General features: G+C 37.0%; 1 protein-coding gene and 1 long non-coding RNA gene across 2 annotated transcripts in view; one reads left to right on the top strand and one right to left on the bottom strand.

Moving 5' to 3' along the window:
- The window catches only part of lrp1bb (low density lipoprotein receptor-related protein 1Bb), a 930,516-nt gene that overhangs the window by 131,819 nt on the left and 772,819 nt on the right, over positions 1 to 25,878 (top strand). The gene's annotated exons all lie outside the window — the stretch shown is intronic.
- On the bottom strand, positions 3,939 to 25,736 carry LOC115412217 (uncharacterized). Its single transcript, XR_003934309.1, has 4 exons — positions 25,726 to 25,736; positions 23,244 to 23,252; positions 16,183 to 16,187; positions 3,939 to 4,078 (listed from the first exon to the last, which is right to left on the bottom strand). It is a non-coding gene; the product is annotated as an uncharacterized LOC115412217 (long non-coding RNA).

Here is a 25,878-nt window from a genome sequence, read left to right as displayed (position 1 = left end):
CAAATGACATGGTAAATTATGCATAACTTTTTAATTGGCTGCCGGACCGGTGGTTGTATGATTCCTTTTGAGAGCGCGTGACGTGAAAGGTGAGGTCGTGTCGTGTCTCGCGCAGAGGCGGCGTTGGACGGTTTCCAGAGGTCACATCACCGAACAGCGGGGAGCTGGCTACCTGCTGCGCCACCCCCCCTCCCCTCCCCACACCTCTTCCCCTGCCCCCCCACCCCTCCCCCACCTCACCCTACCCTGCCTCTTGATAGCAGCCGTTTTACCCTCAGGCCAATATGCAGGACATTTACCACATGTTCATGCAGCTCTGATTCTCTTTCTGTATAAATAGTCTTAATATAGTTGCCCTCCTTACAATGAAGGTGTTGGAGAAAGGACACGCTTTTGACCTTAATCGGTTTTCCGACGAGGTTTTTTTTTTAATAGAGGGCCAAGCTGCCTCTGACTAAAACTGCCATGTTTACACCTTTTGACATTGAAGCATAAGTTAGTTTTTCTTTACCGCTCCACTGAAGTAGCTGTGCCCTGGTGCTGAACAGGACCAGTCTGCTATGGAAACACTTCTGGATGCAGCTGAAAAGACTTAAAACTGAATCAGAACAGTGACACGCTGCTGATAGATGAACCCCTCCAAAGCCTGAGTGGGAACATGTCTTGTAGTTGTTTACTCTTTTTATGTAAAACACCCATGTTGTACCCAGCTCAGACTGTTGTCAGTTACATCAGATTTCCTCTTCAATGTGGAGACTAGGGCTGTGTATCGGCAAGAATCTGGCGATACGATACAAATCACAATACTACGATCACAATACGATGTATCGTGATATATCATGATACTGTTAAAAAGGCAATTTTTTGTTTGTTTCTTTTTTTTTTAAATGATTATTTCCTTGAAGAACTGAATTACACCAGAAATCTGCACAAATACTAAACACGTTGTTTGATCTCAACAGGATCTAATGTTATATCACAAAATGTTCCTGTGTTCAAACTGAAATAATATTTTACAGACATTACAGTTTCAGATCCTGTTCAAATGTTCATATTCTATTAGTTCAGAACTAACATCAGAACAGTATTTGAGTTCAATCTCAACAAAGGAACTAACATTATTTAATAAGAGTGTGAAATAATAAATAAAATATAAACAAAATAGAAAAACAAAAAACAAAAATGAACCTCCACAATATCTGCATTTGAATAAATACCTAAAAATATTGATACAGTACTTTTTAATATCAATACAGTATTGTGATATGAAATATTGCAATATATTACAGAAGTGATATTTTCTTCCACCCCTAATGAAGACTTGCTCCTTCAGAACCCAAACCTTTTCAACCACATCTCATGCAACACAATCATTGGAACTGATTTCTGTACTTTTACCAGTCATGCTACAGCTGGATGTGCTGGTAAAAACAGTTCTACTCTGATAAAAAACCAACCAGTTAACTGATATAAGATCTGCAGCATGTGCAAATGGAGCATGTGTGGTCTGAAATGTGCGTGACAAATAACACTGGGCTACAATGTTTTAGAAATGATCTGCCTCAGACTAATGCCATGTTTCCATGTGGTTCTACGTGGTACCAGCTCGACTCGACTCTTTTTTGCGTTTCCATTACGAAAAAGGACCTGGAATCTGAGCAATACTAAAGTTATGAAGAGTCAAAGGTGTCATAGTTGTTTTAGTTCAGGTTCCACATTCAGCCCAACTGTGATCTACAGTAAAATAATAGAATAATAACCTAGAAATAATGACTCCAAATTTATCAGCAGAACTAATCCTAAAAAAAATCGAATCGGCAGCAAAAAAATCCACTCCATCACTAGTGCAGACAGTGTTCTGAAGTAGATCCGGTAGATCTGACACTAATAATCCTTCGGAGTTAAACCCATTCTCTTGTTAATTCTCAAATTTCACATTTAGACCTAAGACTGTGTCTGGGAAACTACAACCAACCAGCATTTAGGACTGGATTTGTCTGTATCAGTGACTCATATGTGGTCAAATTTCACTACTTTTTTGACTTGTAGACCAGTGAAAGGTGGCAGGTGTGTTCAGGATGTGTTGTGCTGAGTATTCATGTTGTGTTCACGGGTTCCTCCCTTTGTAGGAGTGGTAGGATTCCTACATGGACAAATGCCAGTGCTAGGCTTGAAGGAGCACAGTGGGCAGCCTGTCACTGCATCCACCCACATCAGATCCGCCTCATATCCAACTGTCAGCACGGTTGTGATTCGTCCATCCTGTGGACATGGCTTTGAATGGGAACAGTTCCAAATGTCTGTAGTTTCCAGGCCACCCTCCAACCTGATGGCACCATTTTTAAGCCCCAAGTTTCATAATTTTCTTAGTATGTAGAGGTAGAAGTGGTGGAGCTAGCAAAGTGGAAGGGCTGAGGCTAAGCTAATGCGACTTATTCACTGTTAGATATTAAATCTTAACGTACAGCTGTTGAATGATGACATACAACCGCACAATACAGTGACAGAAATATAGTTTAGTTATTAATTAGTGGGTTAGCTAGCAGTCTGACTCAGAGATAACATAATGCAATGCCAAATTACTGCTATTGTAGCTAAGGTACGGTAACATTAGTGGTGATAAATTCCATGAAACATTTGTCTGAGAAAATCCTTGTAAGAGCAGCTGAACTTATTAAAACAAAGCCTAACGTTTTAGCAGAGAGTTGACATCCTTCAGTACACACACAGATGTCAAAGCCTGTGCTTTATCTAGAATCTTGAGACAAACTTCACACCTTATAAGAGGATCTGAAAAAAAGTCAGTTGTCACTTCTCCATTGGAGATATGCACAAAAATGTACAGATATTTACTAAATGTTGAAATGTTAGTTTTTCCATTTAATCACAAATGCAACGATTTATTTATTCTGGTAGATGTCAGAAATCATTCCATAAATATGAACATGAATCTGTGTTGTTTTGAATCTAGAATGCTCGTTCCCCCTCTATCTCCTACTAAATTCTAAAATGATTGGGTTTTCCTGGTTTGTCCACACACACGTTTGTTTTAAAACTCTTCTTCCATTGTTGTAACATCCATCAGCATCCGTCTCTTTTTGTTCGCATGACTCCAGTTGTGCACAAAGGTCTTTCCATTGCAGTTTTGTACAATATACTAATTTCTCTACGCCAGGGGTCTCAAACTCCGGTCCTCGAGGGCCGGAATCCTGCATGTTTTAGATGTATCCCTCTTCCAACACACCTGATTCAAATGATAAGCCTACCATCAAGCTCTGCAGAAGCCTGATAACGACCGTCAGGTGTGCTGGAAGAGGGAAACAACTAAAACATGCAGGATACCGGCCCTCGAGGATCTGAGTTTGAGACCCCTGCTCTACGCCTAAAAAACCACCTCTTGCAAGCGCAAAAGCTTTTCATCGAAAAATGAGAGTTTTGGCAAAATTGTCATTTTCCATTAGATACATTTTTATTTATGTGTAAGTTACATTTCCACAGTTTGAGGGTCAATGAAATAGGGACTAGTGACTCCAGAGTCACTTTTTATTGGCATGTTATCTGTTAGCATTATAAGGTTTGAGTGTGTATGTTCACGCCGCGTAAAATACCACCCAATTAGTGGTTAGGGGTAGTGGTTATGGATATGTGAACCGGAGATCTTGGGGTATATTGATCAAATAGCATTGAATAACAAGCAAAAGGATGAAAATGCGTACGTATAGCACGCCAAATGCCATAAGAACTGGCGTCACATACAACACGATTTCATGAGATCAGTGTGGCATGTTTTTGAATAAATGTTCAGTTTGAAAAGAAACCCCTCTGGACATTAAAGGCCTAAACTCCAACTCCACCCCAACCTCCAAACCACAGACCTTTAGTTCGCTCCATGTTCCTGTTTGTGTTTGAACAACTCCACTCAACTCTCGGCATGAATGACGTAGCCCGTGTCACAAAAAATTTAAAGGGGAAGGATTGGGTCTTACAGATCGGTTGCTTTTACAGATCCCCGATCCAGCTAAAATGTTGATATTGGGGCCGATATCCGATCCTAATATCGGATCAGAGCAACCTTAGTCTGAATTGAGCAGACTGATCTCATAAAATTGTGTTGTATGTGACGCCAGTTTATTGCATTTGGTGTGCTATACGTACGCATTTTCATCCTTTCACATGTTATTTAACACCATTAGATGGTGAGTCAATGTGCCAGCCGCTAACCCTAACTGCTAAGTGCGCTCATTGCTAACCCTAAACCTAACCCAGCGTTTTTCAACCTTGGGATCGGGACCCCACGTCGGGTCACCTGGAATTCATTGGGGTCAACTGAAATTTCTAGTAATTGATTAAAAAAAAAAAAATCCTGATAAAAATATTTTTTAATGATTCATTATATATTTCATTATAATCAAAACACCACACATTTTTCTTAATAAAAATCAAGTTCAAATAAAATGTAGGATATAACATCTGAGAGGGCATATCTTGATTGACCCGATCATGTGACCGTATGCGTTGCTATGCTTCAACCTGCCCGAACACAGTCGCAGTCAGAACACCAGACCGAACAGAGAATGGAAAGATTTCGTCGCCCGCCTGACCCCGCTAAGACATCTCCAAGAATTTGAATGTCTGGGGTCGCCACAAATTTGTGACGTTATAATGGGGTCATGAGCCAAAAAAGGCTGGGAACCACTGACCTAACCTGAACCACTAATCGCGCTAGTGGCATGCTATTTTACACAGTGTGAATTTACACGCTGAAAGCTTATAATGCAAACAGACAACATGCCAGTTAAAAGTTATCTGTACGCAATCCATGATATCACATTGGTACTGAGACTCTCTGCCCAAAAGGACCAGTTTTGTTCCATTTTATGACGTTTTTTAATACGCATCTATTCTCATGACTGCCCAAGGTCACCTACATAAAATGTTTGAACCCCCTTTACCCCTATGAAGTCAAACGCGGAGTTAAAGTGCTTTTGTATGAAACGTCCTGCGCTACACATCACCTGTACGTCAATATCTGCCCCAACGCTGACAGAATAAAAGGCATTCCTAATGGTGTTTTAGAGTTTGTCACTTCCTGGAAAAAAACGATTGATGACTCATCTTGCACTTGGGAGAGTATATTAATTTTGCATCTGGTGAAACACTTTCTTGATTTATGTCCCTTCTGGATGACCTTTGAGTCAGCCGGTAGTTACGGGCTGTCACTGGGTCACTGTGGGTCGGCGCTCCACAGATGCCCTATCAGAGCACACCGGAGGAGGACGACGACCTACCTAGAGTCTGGTTTTTACGGGAAACAAATAAATGTCCGGTGTTAAAGTCCACAGATTTGTCAGCCCCACTGTCCACCGTGACCTGCTTTGCTTTATAACTGCAGTGCATCAGTCAGCTGGCCCCGCCTGGTCCGGGGATTTATTAGTAGAACTGGAAAAGAAACCTAAAAATGTTGGGATACAAACAATACTTTACTTTGAGTCATAATGACTAATAGCTAGAGGTCTATTTATAGTCGAGACCAGACTCATTAGAGTTAACCCTTTATTCTCCTGAGACCCAGGAAATGTCAGCCAAGTACCAGCTTTTTTTTTTTTGTTTTTTACCTCCGCCAAGGAGGTTCTGTTTTTGTCGGCGTTGGTTTGTCTGTCTGTTTGTCTGTGTGCAAGATCACTTAAAAAGTTATGGCCAGATTTGGATGAAAATTTCAGGAAATGTTGATACTGGCACAAGGAACAAATGATTACATTTTGGTGGTGATCGGGGGTGGGGGGAGCACTGATCTGCCTTGGCAGAGGTCTGCGCTCTCCGAGTGCTTCTAGTTTTTTGTTTTATTAAATAAGTGCCTGTATTGGAAACATCATGATGCAACAGTTTTTTCAGGTGCAGTTTTGATGCAGGGGGGGATGGATGAAATTTTCAGCAAATGTTGATACTGGCACAAAGAACAAATGATTCAATTTTGGTGGTGATCGGGGGGGGGGGCTTGTTTGTTTGTCTGTTAGCAAGATAACTCAAAAAGTTATGGATGGATTTGGATGAAATTTTCAGGAAATGTTGATACTGGCACAAGGAACAAATGATTACATTTTGGTGGTGATTGGGGGGGGGGGGGGGGGGACGACTAATCTGTCTTGGTGGAGGTGTGCACGTTTTGAGTACTTTTGGAGTTGGCATGTAGAAAATCAAGGTCAGTGAAGTTAACATACTTGGTTCCTTGCCCGTAAGTGGCAAAAAAAAATAAAAAATACAAGAATTATGTATGAAAATACAAGAAAAACACATGTAAGGTGAAAAGAACATGACTTTTAGAACCTCAGACCCCCACGCATGCTGGTCCAGACCCCTGTCTACATCCACATGATCCCTTTGAACATCATTCCTTACATTAGTTCTATTACTTCATGGAACCGAACAAAGTAGGTCCACTCACTGTGGAGTGGGTTGCTGTGCATGTCCTTGTGTTTTATGCATAGTCAGAATTTAGTCTGATATGTAAGCACTGTTGAGTTACTTATGGAATCTGACTGGAATTTAGGGGAGGTGAAGGATATAGCAAGGGGGCGGGAGATTATAAGTTAAACCTCATTCTGCTCCTTCTCAAATGGTTTACTTTCTTTTTTTTAATATAATTCTGTTGTTTGATTTTATTGCAAATATTCGAAATAAATAAACAAACAATCAAACAAATTGTTCATGCAGAGGTGGACCTTACAGACCCTGGAGACCGCATTGGACCTCAGGTTGTTGCCATCACCATCTTGTAATGTACACCGTAAAAAAAAAATAAAAAATTGTAAAAAAAAAAAAAAAAAAAAAGTATTATTCTGGCAGCAGGGGCACCAAAAATTAGTATTAAATAACAGAAAATAACCATCTCATAAAAATACAGTAATTTTCCATAATCAAAATAAAATTTTTTGCCTTAACTTTACATAAGATTTGTTTTTTGTTTTTTTTTTTACTTTTTAATGTTTATTAAAGAATATTAGATGTATTAAAACAATTTATATATATATATATATATATATATATATATATATATAATTTTACATTTGACCTGTAAAATCAGTGTGTTTGTCATTTCATTGATATTTTCCTGTATCTTAAAAATACAGGAAAAATCTGTCAAATAAACAGTGAAAATTCTGTTAAATTACAGATTTTTTTTTTTTTTTACAGTATGCGGAAATGACCAAAAATAGTCACTTGCCCGATAAAGGGTTAAAATACGTGCATCTTTGCAAACCTTGAATGCTTTTTTTGTAACAATTAAACCAAACAGAAATTTCAATAGAGAAAAGTACATTGTGAAATACATTTTGCCGAAAGGGTTTTTGTTCGCGGTTTCATAACATTGCAGCATACTGTGACCTTCCTACCTGTCAACTGACAAAATAAAGCCCTTATCTGCTGCAAAGTGTTCCTGACATTTGGCGTAACAGTCTGCCTCATGGTCTCCTTTTTAAGAGCCAGTGGATGTGATTACTAAGATCTGCTAAATCACTGTAATGGCCCATTACAAACTATTCCAAAAGCTCTTTAATGTATTAAAATATGTGCTAATATCAGCCGCAATAAATCGCAATTAACAAACCTTTTTAAAGTACTTCTCCTATAACTAAGGATCCATTAACTTTCCTACGGCATAGTGTGTCTTTTTGATCCAACTCTAGTTGTCATGACACAAGGGAAAAGGGCGTCGGAAGCTAATACTTAAGAAGTTTATTCTAAATTAGCGGTGAAGTGTGTCTCCTTCAGTCCTTTTCCCTTGTACCGAATTGAAGTTAATTGAACTGAACGTAAACAAGAAGGCGGTTCCTTGAGATAAGGGTATAGTAAATTAGTTTGTGTCTAGCAAGCTCAAGCAGAAAGTGTAATTGAAGTCGATAACGAATGACAATAGAGTTGCTTATCATGAAAATTTCGGATATTATTGCTAGTTAATTAGCATTTAGTGACAAAAAACCTCGCATTCAGTGTTGATCAGTTCAGACCAGAAGACGTCTAGTCGCATTCAGATCTGAAAATCTCAGCTTTTGCGAGTGGACATGGTGTCAGTTTATGTAAAGTTTATGTATTGAAAAGCAGTAAAGTGAGTGAAAGCTTGACAACAGTTCTAGTATCTTGTTTGAATAAGATAAATGGGCCTTGTTCTCTGTGGTTTTAAGGAGCAGCAGAAGGGAAAAAAGCCTCCAGCTCATATAAACTCACTCAACTTGGCTGTTAAAAGTGTTACAGGCTCAGGGAAATTGACAAGAACTTATATCACCCTTTTGTCTTGCTGCCACCGTTTCCAGGCTCAAATACAGTCATAACTACGGTGATGAAACTCATAGTCCGATAATGGACCGAGATGCTTCGTCTGCATTATTTCAGAACATCGTTTACCCTTAAGCAGACAACCCCCAACCTTACCTCCCATTCTGATTGGACAGTCCGTTCAGTCTTCTTTTACATTTGTTTTATTGTACTGCAACAGCTGATTTTTACATTATCTTTTTCTCTTATGGCTACTTTTAGCACATCACAGTAAAAATGTGTAAATTTTAGAGTAGAATATACTTTATTTACCATTTCGCAGTATAGGTACATTGGAATTCTTGTGCGTTTCCCTGAGTCACGGAGTTTAGAAAAAGATATGGATAAAAAAACATAAACACAGCTAAAACATATAAAAACAGTTATTGCACAAACACAAATACACATTTGTAAAATAGAGTACCCTATGGAACTCACTCCCACAAAACATCAGGAAATCAGACTCAGTACAAAACTTCAAATCCCTACTCAAAACTCACCTGTTCAAAGTTGCATTTTCTTAAGCCTTTTTTTTGTTTCTCTCTGTTCTTTTTGTTTTGTTGGTTTGTGAAGCATCTTTGAGTATCCAAAAAAGTACTATATAAGTGTGATGTATAATTATTATTATTTAGAAGAAAAAGTAATAATAATAATAATAATAATAATAATAATAAAAATAATAATAAGAGTACTGAGAGGTAAAAACTTTAAGTTATTTTACATTTGAATTCAAAGTACTGGAACGTAGAGCAGGTTATTGCACATTCAGTTAAGAGTACGATATTGGTTAAGAGTCTGTGACAGTGTGAGGGACATGAGGGACTCATGTCCTGGGGTATTTCCTACCCTCCTTAATGTCTTGTGCCACTAGTCTGACTGTTTTTGTCGACTCAGTAAAAAGAGAAACCATTTGGTTGCTGTTATGGATGCGCTGTCCATGGTGCTGAATCAGAGACATTAGCTGCTTAAACAACAGTTGCAGTTGCTGCTTTTATTCCATCTTTTCCTTGAATATAGGGGATGTAACAATATGAAAATTTCATATCACGGTTATTGTGACCAAAATTATCACGGTTATTATTATTATCATTGCGGTATTGTTGAAATTGTGCTCAAAATGTTCAAAAAGTACTTATACACACACTGAAATATTTTAACCAAGTTGTATTTAAATAAATAGGTGAATAAAACAGCAGGCAAAATGTCCCTTCTGTTGTAGAAACATTCAAATATTAACCATTAGTGGTCTGAGCCTAGTTTGTCCGTTTTTCAGTCCTTTTGATTTTGCCTTTATATACTATATAAACAAATGTTTACTATACCCATGTTTGGGATCTTTTCTTTCAGCACAACTTCATCTATCTCATCTGTCTATTATTTTTTCACTTTAACCTACTATATCAACATAAAATGACAAAAAACAAACAAAAAATATATAAAATCCGATTTGAAAAATGTATATAATTTATTGCATAAAGAACACAAAGATGCTTCACAAACCCTTTCAAAGACTTTAAAAGTGAATACTGGTTCCAAATTTTAGGTATAGAAAATAAAAATTTAAATAAATTAAAACTATACTCAAATATTTGACATTAAAGCAGACCTTTCCACAGGGTTTTCTCCCTTAAAAGTGCGGTGATCAAACACGGTTATCATAATTAGAATTTAAACGGTAATACTAATCGTCTGCAATTTTACCGTGGTTTATCGTTATACCAGTAATCGTTACATCCCTACTTGAATATTCTGCAGTTTGAGTCAATTTTAAGCTCTAGTTTCTATAGTATTCCAACTCTCTTATTCTGTTTTGTATTATAAAAATCAGATGTAACCTAATTTGGCTAAAAATGTCATCTCTCTCTCTCTCCAACTGCCACCTATTTTGTGTTGTTTAATGGAAAACGCTTCGAGTCTTACCTCTACCGATGCAGGCTGTCGGTGTGAGTCTTTTAAAAGCGGCACATGGCCTGCATACCTTGCCAGCTCCTGCATAAACACTGGACATGGGAAATGCTGCGGTGCCAAACTGTTGCTGCCTCCCCACCTGCTACTGCCATAGGTTCTCCTCTTGTGAAGGGCATCTGGTGGTTATGGAGAAGGATCTGCCACAGAAATGTTTACTATACAACTGAACAAATCACAATCCTAGGATCACGATACAATATATCACGATATGTCATGATACTGTTAAAAAAGCACTTTTTGTTTCTTTGTTTGTTTGACTGTTAGCAAGATAACTCAAAAAGTTATGGACGGATTTTGATTAAATTTTCAGGAAATGTTGATACTGTCACAAGGAGGTAATGATTAAATTTTGGTGGCGATCGGGGGACGGACGACTGATCTGCCTTGGCAGAGGTCTGTGCTCTGTGAGTGCTTTTCTAATTTTAAGATTATTTCCTGGAAGAATTGAATTATACTAGAAATATGCACAAATAATAAACACATTTGTATGTTATTTTTTAATTATTTTATTATTTCAAATTATACATTTACATAAACATGTACTTATACATATGGAACCACACAGACACAATATAATAAAAAAAATAACAAACAAATTATACAACAAACCTACAAACCTATTCAACCCCCCAAAAAAGAGAAAAAAAAAAAAAAACAGGAAAAAAATAAAAACAACAAAAAACAACAGTAACAAGACAAATAATATTATCAAGTCCTCTTTATAATGCCAGGGCTGACACATTTTTATTTGATCAGAACAGGATCTAATGCTATATCAATATTTTTCTAATTCTCCTAGTTTCCAAAGGAACTACCATCTGCCTCTGACACAGTAAAAAGCGCTTTTAGGAAGATTCAAACAACCATTATTTAATAAAACAGTGTTAAACAATAAGAAAAACAAAAATAAACCTACGTCATATCTTCCTGAGTAAGAAAAAGTTTTTAGGTTTTTTTTTTTACATTACATAATTTCCTTGATTGGAAACCATATGATGCCACAGTTTTTCAGATATTTTTCATTTTCATCTAATTAAATTTCCTTTCCGGTGGACAGTTTTGTTTTTGTTTTGTTTTTTGTTTTTTTGTAAATAAAGCTGTGAAAATCTTGTCCTCTGCTGAGGACAAAAATGCATTTCTGGGTCTCAGGAGGATATCTGCATTTGAATAAATACCTAAAAATATCGATACAGTACTTTTTAATATCGGTACAGTATCATGAAATGAAATATAGTGATATATTACAGAACCGATATTTTCGTACACCCCTAACTGTGATGGTCATGTGCTCCTCTTTTGCTGTGAGTGTGAGTCATCATTTTTACGTCCACGCTGCCTTTCCTCCGTGCGTTTCCCACCCCTCCTCTGAATCCTTCCACATTAACATCACAGCTCTTTCCCATCGTCTAATTCTCGCTAACAGCACTGCAAGCACTTTTAATATATTTGCATCGGGTTCAGCTGTTTGTAATTTTTGCAACACATAATTCACCTTTCACTGAGATGGTGCATATATCAGATACTTGATATTCATTTATTCAGATACATCTTCATGTAGCGAAAAGATGTTTTGTTGTTATTGCCTAAGATCAGAAGAATAAATATATTTAACGCAGTGAACGTTGGAGATGGGCCCCCCCGCCGCACATGGAGATAAGTGATATGAGAGGACGAAGCGGCGGAAGTATGGGTGCATGTTTGGATCTATGTGGAGCAGTGATTAGCGCTGATGCACACACACACGGAGGAGGCCAGGATGAAACATGTGCCCAAAGCTGCCTCTGAGAAGCAGCTCGCCTGCAGCCACGCCTGCCAGGCACCAGTGTACTCCTTTCAGTACACCCGAGGGACTCGCCTCGAGGTGTGACAACTTTATTCGTCTTGGGTGCTTTCGGTGTGACTCAGAACAACCATCGGTGTTCAATAAAAAGGAAATGATCCAATCTAGTAATGGAAAGGTCTAGTTTTTTTTTTCAATGACTGTCTTTTCCTGCATTAATCACGTCACATGCCACAGAGTCCACAGCAGGAGGAGGAGGCAGCGTTAAGGAAGGCTTTAGAGCAGGGGTGTCAAACATGTGGTCCGGGGGCCCAAACCAGCCCGCCAAAGGGTCCGATCAGGTCCGTCGGATGGATTTGTGAAAAGTAAAGATTACACTGATAATATTAACAAGAATGTCAAAACATTTTAGCTCAGGTTCTACATACAGACCAATTTGGATAGTTTACTTTTGTTTTTAATGCGTGCTATTGTTCTGACATGGACAGAATTTATTTTTGTCTTGATATGTGCACTATTACTACTATGAAAAAGAAAGAGTTTATTTTTGTTTTTTAATATGAGCATTATAAAAAACATAAATTATTATTATTATTATTATTATTATTATTAAGTGCATTATGGTGACACAGTGGTGCAGTGGATAACACTCGTGCCTCACAGACAGAAGGTCCTGGGTTCCATTCCAACACCACTCGACTGGGGGTGGGACCTTTCTGTGTGGAGTTGGCATGTTCTCCCCGTGTCTGCGTGGGTTCTCTGAGTACTCCGGCTTCCTCCCACCATCCAAAGACGTGCACTGATAGGTTAATTGGTTAATCTAAATTGCCCATAGGTGTGAATGTGAGAGTGACTGTTTGTCTCTATATGTTCAGCCCCGCGATGAACTAGCGAAATGTCCAGGGTGAACCCCGCCTTTGCCCATAAGTAGCTGGGATAGGCTCCAAGAGACCCCTGTGACCCTAGTGAGGATAAAGCGGGTTCAGAAAATGAATGAATGAATATGTGTGTTATTATGAAATGGGCAGAGTTTATTTTTGTTTTTGATATGTGCACTATTACAGCTACAAAAAGGAGAGTCTATTTTTGTTTTTTTAATACGTGTATTATTGTTATGAAAAGGACAGAGTTTATTTTAGGTTTTTAATTTGTGTGTTATTATGAAATGGACAGAGTTTATTTTTGTTTTTGATATATGCACTATTACTGCTTCGAAAAGGACAGTTTACTTGAATGTGAAATGCAAAATGGACAGAGTCTATCCTTGATATGTTCAGCAATTTTGTGTTTTGTGTCGGAATTTAGGGTAGGTAGAAGGATGGGGTAAAGGGGGGGATAATAAATTAAACTTCATCTCGCTCCTTTTTGAATATGGGACTTTCTTTTAGAAAATCCTTGTGTTGTTTGGTTTTAATGCAACTTAAAAATTAATAAAAAAAATAAATAAATAAAATAAACAAACAGTGTGGTCTAAAGTGGGTCAGACAGTAAAATACTATCATAATAACCTAGAAATAATGACAATTCCAAATTTTTCTCTTTGCTGTAGCATAAAAAAAATAACATTACATGAAAACGTGCGGCCTAATTGTATTAACAGTGTTGCCCATAAAGTTAAAATAAAATCTTCTGAAATGACTGGGACAGTGTGAATTATTCTTGACAGATGAAGTGTAACTGAGACTCAGTGTGTAGTCATTGCACCAGATTGAAGGTGGTTACTGATGTGTAAAAATAGGAATTATTCCAACTTTATGGGTATAAATGTATAATATAGGGATGGGTGATCTCACAGGTTTAATTTGTCATTTGATCTACAGTCTTTAGCAGACGGGTTGTACAGATGAAGTCCTTCAAAACGTAGAAAAAGTGCTGTCAAAATGTACTCGGCTAACCTTTGTTTTAAATGTTCTGTTGAATAGTGTAACTGTATTTTAAGGTCAGCAGTCTTAACAGTTTATTTCAGTCTGTTTTTCTTAGTGGTTGGTGTCGGTCTGCATTGATGATGATGATGGTGATGATGAAGAAATTATTTATTCATCACGTAATACAACCACTGTCAAAACTACAATTATCAACAGGTTAGTGACTGAAAAGGCACAGGCAGAAGCAGAATGCGTATATAAATGCCTGTCCGACAGAACAAATTAAGATGTTCTTTTTCAATATAGGAAAAAGAAAAAAACAAAAATGCAAACAACCTAAAAAACAAACAAGCAACAACACAAATAAGTGAAAATACACACCAGGAAAAACAAAAAAATATAACCAACCAAATTAATGGTAATTTAATGTAGCTTAGAAAATAATAGAAAATGAATTATTTACTTATTAATTATTAGATCTTAACAACTGTAACCTTCAAAAATTACCCGACATACAATTTAAAAAAACAAAAATGAATTAATTTACAGAGTTTGTGTAATGTGTCATTTTGCTGCATCTGAACAAATGTTGACATTGTTGGTGGGTCTGCTACTTTAGTTGGAGTTAGTCTGAAAACACGTCAGATTCAGTATTAAACTCAGATGAGGCTGAATAAACCAGTACAGTTTTGGTAACGAGTGGAAACGCTGCAGCTGCATGTACGCACAAATGTCAAGGAGTGTTTGCCTCAAGTAGATTTAGTCAAAATATTTTAGTTTTTTGGTCAATAATTACGCAAATATCACACACAGATTAAACTGCCAGAAAATGGAGGAAACTAGAGGAGGGGGATGACTGTAGCTCCACTGCCTATTTTTAATCAGCAAACTGCTCAAAAACAAAAAAAAAACAAAAAAAAAACAAAACAAAACTTTTATTTCCAAGAAATGCAGTTCTATTTATGTATCGGTACATTATCAGCTCCAATGATCACATGCTCAAAGGATTTTCTAATGATAGACCAGTAATGTATTAATGTATTAACATCCTGTTATTGGATTTATTAGAATAGAATAGAATAGAATAGAATAGAATAGAATAGAATAGAATAGAATAGAATAGAATAGAATAGAATAGGACTGTGCCTCCACTATACCTATTTTTAATGAGCAAACTGCTCAAAAACAAAAAAAAAAAAAAACTTTATTTCCAAGAAATGCAGTTCTATTTATGTATCAGTACGTTACCAGCTCCAGTTATCACATGTTCAAAGGATTTTCTAATGGTAGGCCACTAACGTATTAACTTATTACATTCTATTATTGGATTTATTACATTTAGAATAGAATAGAATAGGACTGTGCCTCCACTATACCTATTTTTAATGAGCAAACTGCAAAAACTACAAAAAATTATGAAACTGGCACATTATTGACTGCAGTTACTCAATTTTCAAGGGGTTTTCTAATACCAGGTCAATAATCTGTTTATTTATTATATTCCATTATTGGATTTATTACATTTAAAATATCCAAAATCATCCGATGCTCTTTTATTCCTGATCCAAACTTGACCCTTTTTCCAATTTACATGTTGAAAAATGATGCCTAAATGTTCTGACATCCTGACTACGCATCTCTGTGTAATGACTCTGGAATCCAAACGCATACGACAACTTCCCAATCTTGTTTTTGTGTCTGGCACCTTTTTTTAAAGACATCATTCTATTTGTCTTTTGTGAGACAGATCCCGGTTAATGAAAACCTAAAGACAAAAAGTGCATTAAGTGTGTGTGTGTGTGTGTGTGTGTGTCCAGAACATCCGAGGGTAACTCTTTTTGTCATCTCCACAACAGAAGCCCGTGGCAGGGATTGATTGGTGCTGGGCTGATTCTTATAGACCTGCTGGGCTGTGCAAATGCCTTTTGACGTGGGGTGCATTTTTAATGTGTCAACCCAGACCTGAGGCACAAATGAACCAAATTACAGGCAGATTACTTTGGTAGCAGAAAAAGAGGCTGCATTCTCCAGGCTTTTGGTCGCACTTCTTCATATTCAGTATGGCTCATTAAGTGATTCACTAAATGGTAAATGTTGCCTAATCGCACACACACCATCGTGGGAATCTTGTACTTTTAGGCGTTTTTGTTTTTATCTGTGTGTATTTTTAGATTCGTAGAAAGAGAAAAGATTTTTTTTTTTGTTATTTTCTTGCAGTAGATCATACTTTTATGATCATGTCAGATCTAGGTCGATCACTGTGTCTGATTTTCTTCATACTTTCAGAAAATAATGTTATTCCTCCTATGTAACGCTGTATACAATTCCAGCTTCATATCTTCAATAGTTTTTGTGATATCACAGGGGTGTCAAACTCATTTTAGTTCAGTTCCACATTCAGCCCAATTTGATCTCCAGTGGGGCGGATCAGTATCATAATAACAGTGAACAAAAGTAAGATTACATTATGATAATGTTTACATCTACAAAGTTTCCTTAAAAATCTGAATAACATGAACAACTTGAAATGTCTTAAGAAAAACAAGTGCAATTTTAACAATATTCTGCCTCAGTTTATCAGTTTATCATTTACACGTGCGTTAAATTTGCACAAAACATTTAGTAACAGGCAGAATATTGGTACAAATGCATTTACTTTTCTTAAGATATTTCCATTTGTTCATATTTGTTCAGGTTATTCACATAATTTGTATAGTATAGTTTGGTAATGTAAACATTTTCATGTAATTTTTCCTTTTTTTCACCAGAAAAAAACAAGAGAAAATTTGGGGTTGTCATTATCTATAGGTTATAATGATAATATTTTACTGGTTCTGACCCACTTGAAATCTAATTGGACTGTATGTGTCTGTATGTGGAACCTGACTTAAAATGATTATGACATCATCGATTGTTAATATCTTCAGTGTAATTTTTGCATTTCACTAATTTATCCTACGGGCTGGATTTGGTCCCCAGGCCGCATGTGTAGAACATTAAAACGCATTCTGTCAGTGCTTTGTATATGTAATTCATATGCAACATTCACTTATAGTGAGCTACAGTTCCAAAATACAAAAAAAGAAACGGAAGTTCATGATAGCGATTAGCACAGATGCTAAAATACATGGAAAATCCTATATGAATGTTAATACTATTAGTGTCAATGCACAAAAATAAAAGTATTAAGCAACACAAGGCGCCTCAACTGACTAAATACAGTGATTTAACATCTTAATATATAACAATACTTACAGACAGATGTTTTTGTACGGCCGAAAAACAGGTAAACGGCAGTTGATGATAGCGATTAGCACGACGCTAAAATACATGGAAAATCCTATGTGTATGCTAACGCTATTAGCGTCTTCCGTTAATGCACAAAAATAAAAGTATTAAGCAACACAAGGAGCCTCAGCTGACTAAGTACAGTGATTTAACATCTTAATATATAACAATACTTACAGACAGATGTTTTTGTAGGGCCAAAAAACGGGTAAACGGCAGTTAATGACAGCGATTAGCACGACGCTAAAATACATGGAAAATCCTATATGTATGCTAACGCTATTAGCGTCTTCCGTTAATGCACAAAAATAAAAGTATTAAGCAACACAAGGGGCCTCAGCTGACTAAGTACAGTGATTTAACATCTTAATATATAACAATACTTACAGACAGATGTTTTTTTGTAGGGCCAAAAAACGGGTAAACGGCAGTTAATGATAGCGATTAGCACGACGCTAAAATACATGGAAAATCCTATGTGTATGCTAACGCTATTAGCGTCTTCCGTTAATGCACAAAAATAAAAGTATTAAGCAACACAAGGAGCCTCAGCTGACTAAGTACAGTGATTTAACATCTTAATATATAATAATACTTACAGACAGATGTTTTTGTAGGGTCAGAAAACAGGGAACTGGTCTGTAACTGTAATCAAACTAACAGACTTCTCTAGCAGCATAGCAGCTACGGTAGCTGTGAACAGACAAAACACACGAACCCAAACTGAATGATCTGTGTCCACCAGGGGGCAGCACATGCAGTGTACTCTCCCACTGGTTTCCTCATAGAATATTACTGATGCTCCACTTCCATCAAACTTCCAGCTGGTTGTACTCTGTTGGTTTGTCTAATACATGTAGTTCTGGACCGTTCTAGGACGCCGGTACTCTGGTTCTTTACGGTGGTCCGACAGTGTGAAGGATAACAGGACCTGTGTGGTGGTGCTCGCTGGGAGGGGGAAGTTGTGCGGAGCTGCAGCCTGAGCGAACACACTGCGATGTGACCTGCATTCTCCCCACATCTGACGGGTTTATCCCACACCGGCTCATCCCGCCGTAGGGAAGCGGCTGTCGTCACGGCACGTCAGTTTATATTGTAACGTGTTGGCGGGCTTGGTCGTGCGCTGCGGTCGGGCGTCTCTGGATCTGTGCGTGACCGGCGAGGAAACAGAATCACCTGAATGGAAACAAGGCCTCCTGATGCTGTCACAGCCACATTACACTGAATTAACCCTTAAGGCTCCACAGCTGCTCTGGAGGCAGCATCCAAATGAATGTTCCTGTGTATTTAACCTGTTTTAAGGGATTTAACACCATTTATTATAATAGTATCCTCTGTGTTCTGAGCTTTTTCTATGACAATCAGGTATTTCTCCATATTTAATGTATTCATGTAGATCACAGGTGTCAAACATGCAGTCCAGGGGCCAAAAACCGGCCTGCCAAAGGGTCCAAACTGGCCCGTGGGATGAATTTGTGAAGTGCAAAAATTACACAGAAGATATTAATCAACAGTGTTAAAATCATTTTAGGTCAGTTTAATCTGAAGTGGGTCAGACCAGTAAAATACTATCAATAACCTAGAGAGTAACGCATTGACCTGTGAGAATGTACGGGTTCTAGAGGCAGTAGAGTTGGTATGGGGAGTAGGGATGTAACACTGTGACCAAAATTATCACGGTTATCATTATTATCGCGGTATTATTGAAATGTATTCAAAATGATCCAAAAGTACTAATACACACACTGAAATAATTTAACCAAGTGGTATTTTGAAAAAAAAAAAAAAAAACAGCAACAAACAAATAAAATAATGTACTTTCTGTTGCCAAAACATTCAAATATTAACATGTAAATATCAAACATGCAAATGGGCATTAAAGATGGAACGTTATGGACATTGTTTGACCATTTTTCATCTCAAGTTTGTGTTGTTTTAGTTTCTTTTAATAGATAGAATAGGCCTCCTGATGCTGTGACAACCACATTACACTGAATTAACCCTTAAAGAGCCACAGCTGCTCTGGAGGCAGCGTCCAAATGAATGTTCCTGTGTATTTAACCTGTTTTAAGGGATGTAACACCATTTATTATAATATTATCCTTTGTGTTCTGTGCTTTTTCAATGAAAATCAGGTCTTTCCACATATTTAATGTATTCATGTAGATCACAGGTGTCAAACATGCGGCACGGGCCAAATCTCACTCCCATTTCTTCTTTTTGCATTTTGAAACTGGACTTAGAACCTTCTTAAGATCCAACTAGTGTGAAATGTGAATTCATGCAATTTTTTTAACTGGTCTTACAATTTTGATCAGGTGTGTATTTGTTCATGCTACGTTCAAGTACAGTTCGTCGACGTAAACATTTTCATTATGGAATTTTACCTATTTCACTCAAAAACACAGAGAACACTTTGGAGTTGACATCATTTATCAGTTGTTATCTATTATTTATATTATTTTACTGGTCCAGCCCACTTTAGATCATATTAGGCTGCATGTGGCTCCTGAACTAACATGAGTTTGACAGCGCTGGGGCAGATGTTCATAAAAATATAGATTAAAGTTGATTGTCATAATATCAGAAACGGAGAAAAATGAAGAAACTTGACTTTTTCAACAAAATCTCTCATTAACTGAACATAAACCCAATGTGTCCATCCACTGTCACTGATCCAACTGCATGGGTTTTACTGGGGAATCAATGTTGTAGAAGATGACGGTGTTTCTAAGAATATAATTCAAGTGTCTTCAACCTCATGTTGTTCATTTTCATTAATTTTATTTCTTTTTTGTTCAGTTTGTTGCTTATTTTATTACTTTCTCTTCAATTCTGTTCAATTTGTGGCTAATTTTGTTCATGTTACTTATTATTTTGTTGATTTTTAAAAATTTATTTCCCTTCATTTGGTTGTTTTTGTTCATCTTTTTGCTTACTTTGTCCTTTTGTACTTTTTTTTTTTGCTTATTTTGTGAAGTTTTTATTAATTTTTGTTCTTTTTTTTTTTTTTTTTTTTTTTTATTATTCAGTATACATAAACCCAGTGTACATCCACTGTCATCCAACTCCATGGGTTTTGCTGGTGAATCAATGTTGTAGAAGATGACGGTGTTTCCACGGTAACTATGGAGCCTCTGAACGTCCAAATGGGTCATATCTGATGACCATGAAAAGATGAAGAACTGTATTTTACACCAATTATTGACATGGATTGATGAGATTAGTGGATCAACAGGAATTAAACAGTTTAGATCAGTAGATGGTTTTGGTCACCAGTGGCTGTTTGGGTCTTTATGGGTTAAATCTAAACCAATATATATATTTTTTATTATCAGCTTTTGTTCTGACATGTCACTCTTTGATCGTCCAATCAAATTACGTGAAATAGCCAACATTATTGTACCGCTAGAACATGAAATTTAGTTAAATCAACAGGTTTATTGCTTTTATTTGAAGCTCCAGAGGCTGCACCGTTGGTTCTGAGCCTCGAGGCAGATTTATTTTACCCGGCAACACATGATGGTGAAATTTGATTGGCCAAACACTCAAACATGCTCTTACACTACATGCACAGGTGTCAAAACTGGCAAAAATTACACTGAGGATATTAACAATCAATGATGTTCAAATCATTTTAGGTCAATTCAATCTAAAGAACCAGTAAAATACTACCATAATAACCTATAAATAATGAAAACCACTTTTTTTTCTTTCTTTGTTTTAATGTAAAAAAACAATAAAATAAAATCACACTAAAATACTTAGATTTACAGACTAGCCTTTTACAAAAATCTGTTTGGGTCTTCATGGTTCAACCTCCTCCTGAAACACTGAACAGTTGTGTTTTCTGCTTCCCAGCGCTGAAGTGCTGATTATCAAAACACATCTCTATAATTAAGCCGATTTAAGAGATGACACCGAACAATAACTCCGATCACGCAGGTAAAAACACACACTTTTCAAGCGTTCGGAAAAGCGAAAGGAACAGTATGTTTACCAAATGTGTCTCATTATTCCCTTGTGTGTTTCTGCGTTCTCATAAGCTCAGCTGACCTTCAGGTGATACTAATCATCTGTAGCTAATTACTGGTCTACCTGAGTAAACAATGGGAGGTTTTTTTTTTCTTTCCTATACTGCAATCCAAACATTAATCACCGAACACAAGTGGGGAGTTGTAATGAGTTAGATAACAATAATTAAAGTTTGAAGTATGGACTGTTTGTAGCACGACAAAGGACACATTTAGCATTGTTAATTATCCGAGGTGATATTTTTCACACAGACGAGGGTATCTCCAGCAGTCAGTGTGACTTTGTAGAATACTTATGAAGAACTTCACAGTCACAAAAACAAACTATTCATCATCAAACTGAACGTATCTCTCTTTCATCTCCATCTTTTATACAGTTTGAGCATCTTTAGAGTTGTTTTTGGTGTAAAGTAGAATACGGCCAATGGCAGCGCAGAACCAACCATGAAACCAAGAGCGGAATTAGTTTTTAGTCCAACAGCCTGAAGGATATTTATTTGTTGTGGAACATCCTTTCAGTAAGGTCTACCAAGTTTGGTCAAAGAATTGGGAAATATAGATTTTTGAATTTAAAAATGTCCTATTGGTTTGTAATGGGACACATTTCAAAGTGTTCTAAGTGGAAAACAGTTGAAGATATTGATATAATTACTATTGGTAATAGATAGGAAGTCACATAGGAGCTTTCATTTGGTGCCATGACCTTTGACCTTGAGTGACCTTCAAAGGTCAAATGAATGAAAATTAAAGTCTTCAAATATGCCATTGTAAAACTAGGACCAAGGCTCCTGTAGTCCATCAAAGAAATGTATCAACAAGTGCCAGATAAATGTTTTGTTTTGTTTTTTAAACCAATGTGTTTGATTTTCTTTTCTTTTTTTTTTTACAACAGTACACAGTAACAGCTTACAAACATGGTGGATCAAGGTTACATTCAGCAGGAGTATGAGTCCACAAGAGTCCATTCACAAGGTAGAAGAAAAAAAGAAAATCCATGTTTGAAAAATAGATATGTGGATAAGCAGAGGGTGGAGCTAGTTCTGTCCAGGTTTTTTTTTGTTTGTTAGTTTATTTTGGTTGTGAAACAACAGTCAGTACAGTACAGGGTTCATCGATGTAACACCAATGCAATAGCAAAACAGGAGAGAAGATAATATATATATATATATATATATATATATATATATATATATATATATATATATATATATATATATATATATATATATATATATTAAAAAAAAAAAACAACATCTATATTGGTGTTTTGACCAAAAAAGGGAATAGGCTGAAGCTAAAAGTTTATTTGGTCTACCCTTTGAATTTTATCAACATTTATTAGCCTACATCAAGCAATCCTTTTTAAATTAATAGGAAAGGAAAAACAATAGTAGGTTCTCATGAGAACGAAAAATTTACCAAGTAAAGGTAATACAAAACGTGAAGGAATCATAGTTATTTCAAATGTTATCTGTTGGTTCCATGTGATAATTTCTACAGAGTTTGTTCACCGTCTTTAGAAATGTTGATTTTTGAATTTTTGATGAATTTTTTTAATATTATAAAGGTGCCTTTCCTTCCTTCTAGTCCATATTTTGATGGTTTAGAACATTTAAATGGTTCCAGATATCAGTCTAGTTTCTATTGAGCACTGATAGAAGTCATATATGGACTTTCATTTGGGTCCATGACCTTTAACCTTGAAGGGTCAAACTCAAGGTCATCAGTGTCTAGATTTCAACGATCTTCTCCAAAACTACTGGTCAGATTCATTCCAAATTTTATGTGTGTCTTCTTAGGGACAATATCTATTTACAAAGTTTATTCACAGTTTGGAAAAATTAAGATTTTTTAAAGATAAAAAAATGTGCCTTTCCTTCAAATGGTTCGTATTTTGATGGTTTATGACATGTAAATGGTTACAGATATCAGTCTAGTTCCTATTGATCACTGATAGAAGTCATATATGGACTTTAATTTGGATCCCTGACCTTTGACCTTGAAGGGCTAAAGTCAAGGTCATCAATGTCTAGATTTCAATGATCTTCTCCAAAACTACTAGTCGAATTCATTTAAAGTTTTATATGTATCTTCTTTGGGACAACGTCTACAAAGTTTGTTCACAGTTTTTGAGAAATTCAGATTTTTTAATATAAAAAAGTCTTCCTTTCCTTCTAATGGTTCATATTTTTGATGGTTTAGAACATGTAATGGGTTCCAGATATCAGTCTAGTTCCTATTGATCACTGGTAGAAGTCATATATGGACTGTGATTGGATGAGTTGAGTTCTCCTCCAGTGAAAGTCCCTCCCACTTCTATAGTTAGATTGATCTGCATCAGAACCACAGGACTGGAACATAGAACAGAACCAGGACTGGAACACAGGACAGAACCAGGACTGGAACACAGAACAGAACCAGGACTGGAACACAGGACAGAACCAGGACTAGAACAGTGAACAGAACCAGGACTGGAACAGTGAACAGAACCAGGACTGGAACACAGGACAGAACCAGGACTAGAACAGTGAACAGAACCAGGACTGGAACAGTGAACAGAACCAGGACTGGAACACAGGACAGAACCAGGACTGGAACACAAAACAGAACCAGGACTGGAACAGTGAACAGAACCAGGACTGGAACACAGAACAGAACCAGGACTGGAACAGTGAACAGAACCAGGACTGGAACACAGAACAGAACCAGGACTGGAACACAGGACAGAACCAGGACTAGAACAGTGAACAGAACCAGGACTGGAACAGTGAACAGAACCAGGACTGGAACACAAAACAGAACCAGGACTGGAACAGTGAACAGAACCAGGACTGGAACACAGAACAGAACCACGACTGGAACAGTGAACAGAACCAGGTCTGGAACATAGAACAGAACCAGGACTGGAACACAAAACAGAACCAGGACTGGAACAGTGAACAGAACCAGGACTGGAACACAGAACAGAACCAGGTCTGGAACACAGAACAGAACCAGGACTGGAACAGTGAACAGAACCTGACAACCTCACACATTGGTTGTTCTGGTTCTGATCCACATAGAACAGACGCTGACGTACAGGGACACTGGAACTATTTTTAAGAATGAAAAGGGTCAAACATATCCTATTCCATCTCTTCAAATGTGTTTTTTTTTCCTTTTCCATGACATTAAACTGTATTTTTAAGTTGTGCCCAAACAATTACTTCACTGAAATCAACTGAAATAATTAGTTCCAGCCCTAATCAACACAGCACTGGCCTTTCTTCTGATTGCACCCTGAGTCTACATGCTTCTGTTTTTCTTTTCTTTTCTTTTTTTTTTGTGTAGATATCCATTTTTCTCAGACCTCAGAATCCAAACTAAAGCCCCTGACTTGTCCATTATTGCGCGCTGTAACATTTGGTACAGGCAGTTCCCCTATTCCAGTCTCCAGTCGATCAATTTTTCTTTTTTTTCCTTTTTTCCTGGGTTTCTTTTTTTTGTTAATAAATGGAGCAAAGCCATTACTGGCCTGTGAAAAATGGGAGCTCATTTTCAACCAGACCTGTGAAGCTCAAATTGGCCATTTCTACATTGTGGGCATGGAAGTAGAAAGGCAAAGCTACTTCAGTGTTAAATATATGTATGTATACATGAGAATAATGTATGCAGTAGTGTGCAAAAGTCTAATTCCACCCTTACCTTTGTTGTTTTTGTTGTTGACGCAAGAACCGAACGGATTTGGAGTAAATTGCCTCTTTTTTGGAGGAGGAGCTGACAGGAAGTGGTCGACTGCAGGGTCAGCAGTAGTTACAGCAGAACTTTATTCTCCTAAATTATGATATTTTTCCCCCTGTTCTAAAATTCCGACTTTATTCTTGTAATATTATGGCTTTATTCTCGAAATATGACAGCATTATTCTCATAATATTACCACTTTATTCTTGTAAATTGTGATACCCCCCCCCCCGTTGTTAAATTACTACGTTATTCTCATAATATCATGGCTTTATTCTCGAAATATGATGACATTATTCTCATTATATTACGACTTCTTTCTTGTAAAATTGACTCTTTTTGTATTCAACTTTATTCTCATAAAATTACAGATTTTATCTTGATATTTTATAACTTTATTCTCGTAGTGACAAGTATTTGATTTTCTTATGTGGCCCTAATACACCATCGTATGGAATAAAGATTATCATTATCTCTTGATCCTAAGTGTCAGGGTCAGAGAGAGGTGATCCTGAGTTTAAAGCGGGGTACACACTTAAAGATAATCGACCTGGTTTTGTCCTGATTTCCCCCCGTCCCGACCAAGGATGGCAAACCCCAGATTATCTTCTGTTTTATAAGTTTATCTGATCAGATTCTCCTGTGGTCTGAGGTGTGTTCAGAGTGAATTTGTCCTGATAATCGGCTCTGAACCGGGTCGGGGCCGACAATCGTAAATACGAGGGCTGTTCAATAAGTTCATGGCCTCACCCAGAAATACTGGTTGTTATAATACAGGATGTTACATTCTTTCGTGATGGGATAGTGATGCTTGAACATCGATGGACCAAGTGCATTGCTGTAAATGGAGATTATGTTGAAAAATAAAATATAAATTATCAGTCTGTGTTGTTCTGTTCTGGGTGAGGCCATG

Source organism: Sphaeramia orbicularis, chromosome 21 (genome assembly GCF_902148855.1).
Source record: "Sphaeramia orbicularis chromosome 21, fSphaOr1.1, whole genome shotgun sequence".
Taxonomy (NCBI): domain Eukaryota; kingdom Metazoa; phylum Chordata; class Actinopteri; order Kurtiformes; family Apogonidae; genus Sphaeramia; species Sphaeramia orbicularis.
The sequence above is the reverse complement of the archived record's forward strand: the minus strand, read 5'-3'. Positions and strand labels throughout refer to the sequence as shown.